We start from the raw sequence: 7,843 nt of genomic DNA, 5'->3' as shown, positions 1-7,843 counted from the left end.
TCGTGTCTTGGTCCAGCAAAAGGTTTTAATTTTACACTCCGCTGCAGAGCGAGATTCAATTCTGGACGTATTTAATACAATGTTTGGCAGCTCTCAGTATCGTTATGCTTGCTGCACACTCTGTGTGCTAAAAACGGTCCAATACTCAGATTCTTAAACCAATGCTGGATTATTTACTCTTAAAATCCTACAGGGCAGCAACTTTGTTGTTGTTTATGTGTTCACTGCGAATACACCTACATGATGCTAGGGCCAAGATGCGTTATCGCATGAGATATGGTTGTGTTGGGTGCGATTAACAAAGTATTATGTAATACTGACGGGATACATGCTTGTCGCATTTTTACCACTGTGGCAGCCTGTTAATGTGGCGCCGGACCGTCAGCTCTGGAGATACTGACAAATTCCATTTCTCTTATGTGTTACGATGCTTTTCACCTTCAGTAAAGTGGATACTTAAAAAACAATAGAGGAGTGGGGTAGAATAACATGAGTTTTCTCTTTCGCGTTATTTCTACCAGACAGGAGCAATGGAACCATTAGTGATACATACAATGCCTACCAATCACCTTGTGATGCAACACGTAAGAAATACTTGGATAACACAGGAAACGAAATGGATTAGGCTATCTAGCTAACTTATACACACGCACTGAAACCATTCACGAAAATATTTTCGAAATGTTTGGCGAGGAGTGCATCTGTATACAAACACCAGGTACGGATGACGCTCTCATTAATAAAACCTCCGCGAATCTCTACTTTCTGCATTGCCACGATTGATTTTCTCGTATGTCAAGTATAACAGAAAGATATCTGCAAAACATTTTACTGAAAATATTTATCATGAAACCTGTGAAACTTTCTGATGCTAACAATTGCTGTGTTCAGGATCCCCTTCAACTGATAAACAAAATGGTAACAACGTAAGTGTTCTGACCAGCAATTTCAAAACAGTATCGAAAGGATTTTCGTGAAAAGCAGGGGTATAATAATACATAATCATGTGAATGATTATGTTTGTATCTTTACTTCTGCTCTAGTGGCCGCTTGTCTGTGTGGCACATGGTCATACGATGGCTATTCGTAAAGTAACCTCCGTTTATTTATTTTTTTTTTTTTTGAAGCGAATGAAGTTACAGAATCTCTTTTACAATACTGTGAAAGTATGCACACTCGTTCATTTTTACACATAGTTTCCAGCCACATTGTGACATCAGTCGTAGCTCCTGATGACCTTTGAATTTCGGCAGTCGGTAGAATTCTGCGACCTGCATCTATTTGGCATTAAAGTTCTGGTAGTCCAAATTTTCAATAATCACTTTGTACAGAGGAATACGACTCTTCTGTGTAAAATGAAGAAAAAGCTAAGAGATGATTAATCGGCGGTTTCCTCTATCCCTTTCGTCAACCAAACGAATCAGACCTGCATTCACTGTTCCCGATCGACCACTTTTCTCTTCATAATCGATATTGTTTCGTCCAATTTTAAATATACGGTACCATTGTCTTTCACAAAGTTCACGAATTACCGGCCGGCCGGAGTGGCTGAATGGTTCTAGGCGCTTCAGTCTGGAACCCCGCGACCGCTAAGGTCGCAGTTTCGAATCCTGCCTCGGGCATGGATGTATGTGATGTCCTTAGGTTAGTTAGGTTTCGGTAGTTCTATGTTCTAGGGGGCTGATGACCTCAGAAGTTAGGTCCTATAGTGCTCAGAGCCATTTGAACCGTTTTTTGAACGCATTGCATTACCGAAGAGGAGCGGGTGGGTGTGGTGCTGGGGGGGGGGGGGGGGGGGGAGGGAAGTGTCGATGGCAGAATTCTATGATTGTGGAATTTCAAAGCCAGTCAAATATGCGACAACTGTCTGAATGTGGTTGCAATGTACAAAAATAAATTGGAGTGCGTACTGTCGCAGTATTGAAAAACAACTTCTGTAACTTCAATTGTATTTCTTTAAAAAACAGACGGAAGTTACTTTATAAACAGTCCACCTACAACATGAACTGGTAGTTTGATGAAGGGAACGAATCGAAAACCACCTTCTGTAGGGAAGTCCAAAAAACTTTCTCCCTTTCTTATTTTAATTTTATCTAAACCAAACAGTTATATCAGATTCTTTAATCATCATCCTATTTCAGTACCGTGGAAAGATGAATTGGATTTTCTTGAAGGACGCATCACGATATTAAAAACCAAGGATTTGTGCCCTTCTTCAAACTTATAATGTACAACGAATTTCAACTTCTTATAACAACAGGATGAATAGTTACGTGGTCACATATAATTCATAAGAGAAATATTTTGAAAATGTCCATACTACTCACAGGTTTTGAAAGCATTGTCTGTGAAACTTACTCTGAAAATCACTTTCATCATCCCCTGCACAAACACCTCCTTATAAAATGACCTGTACTCACATGGAATGTATGGATCTTCTTGTCTTATGTTAGAATTTTTCCATTGTATATCGTTTCTGCCGGAATGTGGGGCACTCCTGTGTTGTTATTTTGCAGCAAGAAGTATTTGTTACCACACCATCAACGGAATCAGTTGCGGTTAAATAACGTTTAGGTAAGAAGCATTCTAACTGCGTGTAATTGCAAATCGAAAATGAGGAGTCTTCCACGGAGACGCTTTTGTCGAAAGTACGTCAGCAGATCTCGAAAGCAAGTATACTATCACCAGAGGTGTGGGTAACTTTGGATCCTGTCTTCCTTGAGGATTGAGGTGGAGGAGGAGATTATGTTTAAAATCCCGTCATTAGAGACGGAGCACAAGCTCGGATTAGGGAAGGATGGAGAACGAAAACGACCGTGCCCTTTCGAAAGAACCATCCGGACATTTGCCTTAATCAATGTAGGAAAATCACGGAAAACCTAAATCGGGATGGCCGGACGCGGGTTTGAACCGTTGTCCTCCCGAATGAGAGTCCAGTGTGCTAACAACTGCGCTACCACTCTTTGTTTGAGGATTAAATCAAATCATTGTGTTATTATGGTGTGTAAATTCTGTCTAGTCGCCTGATTTTCCTTTTCGCAGACTCAAAATTGCAATCACATTGAAGACAGAAGTGACCGCGCACTGGGAAGTACTGATAAATCTTTGTAAAAGTGCCCAGTAGCAACCAGTGCAAGGAGAAACCGCACTAATGTATTGTTGTGGATTTGACCTTCGCAGTCATCACTGAAATGATGTAGTTCCTTAATCTCAAGGTCCATCTTGTTTATTTTCAAGAACATCACGCTACGTACTTCTTTAGGTCCATGTTTAGCTTCTCCTTCGAGATTAACATAGAAATCGGCAGAATCTGTTTTCATATCCTGTATACAGAATACATATAAGAAGAGTTTCCTCAGATAGGGCGTTTCCTGGACAGGCAGTTTTGGTAAAGGGAGATGTTGCAACAGTCAAATTTAAGTACTCCAACCATCGGATCATTAGAACAAAGAATTTTCTTCCTGTGTTTGTTACAGAACTTCCGAGGCCGACAAACGTGAATGATCTATCCCGCGACAGCAGCTCGCTTTGCCTAGTCATTCAGATAAGGACCTTTCTTCTTTGAAGTTAGTTCTTCACAAGTATCACAGACTTCGATTTGAGTACTGCTTCTTTTTGACATTGCCTGCGTATTCATGATTTTCGAGCAATCAGCCCCATTAAGACTTTGTTCTGCTCTTTTTAGAACGCATATCAAGCAACGTTTTCGAGCTAAGTCCCTTCACATCGACAACCTCTGAGTACATTTACGTTTACAAGAGCAAACACCACTATTATTTGTCTTAGAAGATACTGTTACATCTGTCTCAATACTCGTACATTCGTCTCCACGAAGTCGTTTGTTTTTCTGCACTTGATAACTTCACGTTTCTGGACGTCGAATACCTTTCTTCTTTTTTAGTATAATGGCGTCGGTTTCACTGTAAGAGGTGGACGAAGACACTGTAGCAATAATCTCAACACCAAACAACTTAAACGTAGGGCTACATCAAAAATATGACATCACATACGAAACGCCAAACAAAAACGCTTTGTAAACATGTAGAATTGTTACTATATCAATAACTACTATTGATTTACCTTTAATGAAGGATATCCAGACTCAGACATCATATATTGAACACAAAACAATAATCTGCTCTGCTCACACGAGATTTTAAGCAACTGAACAGCAGTTAGCGCGACCGCGGAATTGAGGGAAGACTAAGTCGAAAATGGGACATGTTCCTTTCTTGAAACTACCGAATAGTAACGAGTCCGATTAAGCCGGCACTTAGTGGTTGATGGTGGAACTACTACATCACAGTGTTATTCTGTAGTAGTCTCCAGTAGTCAATAAATTTAACTTGCATGTTAATAAAGAAAATTGCAAAAGTAGCCGAGGTCGCTAACGTTTGCCTGTGCGGTGGCACTCGACTCGGCGGTACGTTGTTCGAAACCCGGTGGAGGATGAAATTTCCACTGCTAGTATTTGGCCGGCAAGAGGAGGAGATGTAGGGCACAAAGTTCCTGATCGCCACTGTTTGTACCATTGTCCTGGATTAAATTCCAAACCTCTCTGCAGTGTCTCGTGGAATCGTGGCATGTCACACTGGAGATGAGTGATCCGTCCCTGGGATGGGGACACTAAGCTCGATAGCACACTCGGTACTATTCGAGAGGAGTAGGCTTTGTTGGTTGGTTGGTTGATTTGGGGGAGGGGACCAAACAGCAAGGTTATCGATCCCATCGGATGAGGGAAGGATGGGGAAGGAAATCGGCCATGCCCTTTCGAAGGAACCATCTTGGCATTTGTCTCAAGCGATTTAGGGAAACCATGCAAAATATAAATCAGGATGGCTGGACGCTGGTTTGAAACGTCGTCCTTCCGAATGCGAGTCCAGCGTGCCGACTACTGTGCCAACTCATTTCATGGTAGGCTTTGTGCCGGCATTGGAAAATACGTTCTCCGTGTCATACTATCAACATGCGGGGTGATTTTACTTAATAGGGGCATGGTGCAGAGAATTATCCCTGAGAGGTTAAGGAGCAAGAAATGTGTACATCTACATCATAACCCGGTCGAAGTGGCCGTGCGGTTAAGGGCGCTGCAGTCTGGAACCGCAAGACCACTACGGTCGCAGGTTCGAATCCTGCCTCGGGCATGGATGTTTGTGATGTCCTTAGGTTAGTTAGGTTTAACTAGTTCTAGGTTCTAGGGGACTAATGACCTCAGCAGTTGAGTCCCATAGTGCGCAGAGCCACTTGAACCATTTTTTCTACATCATACTCCGCAGGCCACCTAACGGTGTGTGGCGAAGGGTACTTTCTGTACCAGTAACTGAGTCCTCCAACCCCCTTACACTCACGAATAGCGCTAGGGAAGAACGATTGTCGGTAAGCCTCCGTATTGCCTCCGATTTCTCGAACTTTCTCCTCGTGGTTTTATGCTGGGAAGTAACATGTTGTCCGACTCTTTCCGGAAAGTGCTCTCTCGATATTTCAATAGTAAATCCTTTCCGATGGATAACGCCTCTCTTGTAACGGCTGCCAGTGGGGGAAACGCTCTCGCGTCAACTTAACAATCCCGTGACGAAGCGCGCCGCTCTTCGTTGGATCTTCTCTGTTATCAGTCCTATCTGGTAGGAATCTCAGATAGATGAACAATACTCAAGAATAGGTTGGACAAGCGCCTTATAAGCCACTTCCTTCGCGATGAGTTACATGTTCTTAAGATTCTTCCTATACATCTGAGTCTGGCACCTACAGGGTGTTTCAAAAATGACCGGTATATTTGAAACGGCAATAAAAACTAAACGAGCAGCGATAGAAATACACCGTTTGTTGCAATATGCTTGGGACAACAGTACATTTTCAGGCGGCCAAACTTTCGAAATTACAGTAGTTACAATTTTCAACAACAGATGGCGCTGCAAGTGATGTGAAAGATATAGAAGACAACGCAGTCTGTGGGTGCGCCATTCTGTACGTCGTCTTTCTGCTGTAAGCGTGTGCTGTTCACAACATTTCAACGGACTGGGAACGTGACGGATGAACGTGCTGGAAAGGTAGGGCGACCACGTACGGCAACCACAGAGGGCAACGCGCAGCTAGTGCACCAGGTGATCCAACAGCGGCCTCGGGTTTCCGTTCGCCGTGTTGCAGCTGCGGTCCAAATGACGCCAACGTCCACGTATCGTCTCATGCGCCAGAGTTTACACCTCTATCCATACAAAATTCAAACGCGGCAACCCCTCAGCGCCGCTACCATTGCTGCACGAGAGACATTCGCTAACGATATAGTGCACAGGATTGATGACGGCGATATGCATGTGGGCAGCATTTGGTTTACTGACGAAGCTTATTTTTACCTGGACGGCTTCGTCAATAAACAGAACTGGCGCATATGGGGAACCGAAAAGCCCCATGTTGCAGTCCCATCGTCCCTGCATCCTCAAAAAGTACTGGTCTGGGCCGCCATTTCTTCCAAAGGAATCATTGGCCCATTTTTCAGATCCGAAACGATTACTGCATCACGCTATCTGGACATTCTTCGTGAATTTGTGGCGGTAAAAACTGCCTTAGACGACACTGCGAACACCTCGTGGTTTATGCAAGATGGTGCCCGGCCACATCGCACGGCCGACGTCTTTAATTTCCTGAATGAATATTTCGATGATCGTGTGATTGCTTTGGGCTATCCGAAACATACAGGAGGCGGCGTGGATTGGCCTCCCTATTCGCCAGACATGAACCCCTGTGACTTCTTTCTGTGGGGACACTTGAAAGACCAGGTGTACCGCCAGAATCCAGAAACAATTGAACAGCTGAAGCAGTACATCTCATCTGCATGTGAAGCCATTCCGCCAGACACGTTGTCAAAGGTTTCGGGCAATTTCATTCAGAGACTACGCCATATTATTGCTACGCATGGTGGATATGTGGAAAATATCGTACTATAGTTTTTCCCAGACCGCAGCGCCATCTGTTGTTGAAAATTGTAACTACTGTAATTTCGAAAGTTTGTCTGCCTGAAAATGTACTGTTGTCCCAAGCATATTGCAACAAACGGTGTATTTCTATCGTTGCTCGTTTAGTTTTTATTGCCGTTTCAAATATACCGGTCATTTTTGAAACACCCTGTACTTTTCCCATTATTTGTTTTAAGTGGCCATTCCACTTAAGGTCTCACTGATGACATAGAAACAGGTCTAAAATTGTCTACATTATTCCTTTCTCCCTTTTTATAAAGCGGCTTTACTACTGAGTACTTAATCGTTCAGGAAACTGACCATTCTTAAAGGAAAAATTACAAATATGGCTAAGTATATGGCTAACACGGGCGGCACAGTACTTTAATATTCTGCTAGGCACTCCATCATATACATGCGAGTCTTTAGTCTCAGTGATTTAATTAATGACTCAATCTCCCCATTGTCTGTATCAAAGAAGAGTATTTCAGACATCAATCTCGGAAAGGAATATTCCAAGAGAGTTATATGGTTCCCTGTAGAAACTACGTTTTTATTTAATTCACCAGTAATATTCAGAAATAGATTGTAAAATACTGTACTTATATCCGATTTATCAGTAGCAGAAATAAATGATAATTAATTAAAACCCTCACCTGCCGACAGGTGTTGTTGATATACTTCGATGGGGACAGCTGAAAAATGTGTTTCCCGACCGGGACTCGAACTAGGGATCTCCTGCTTACACGGCAGACACTCTATTCATCTTTTTTTTATATCTCATTTTGTTCGTTTTCGTTCGTTGTATCTGCTCTGGGCGGACGTCGAAAGACACCCGTTTCAGTTCGTTGTTGATCCATTAACTCGGTTTTTTTATTACAGAGGGCAGCTAT

This window comes from Schistocerca serialis, chromosome 8 (assembly GCF_023864345.2).
Source record: "Schistocerca serialis cubense isolate TAMUIC-IGC-003099 chromosome 8, iqSchSeri2.2, whole genome shotgun sequence".
Taxonomy (NCBI): Eukaryota; Metazoa; Arthropoda; class Insecta; order Orthoptera; family Acrididae; genus Schistocerca; species Schistocerca serialis.
The sequence above is the reverse complement of the archived record's forward strand: the minus strand, read 5'-3'. Positions refer to the sequence as shown.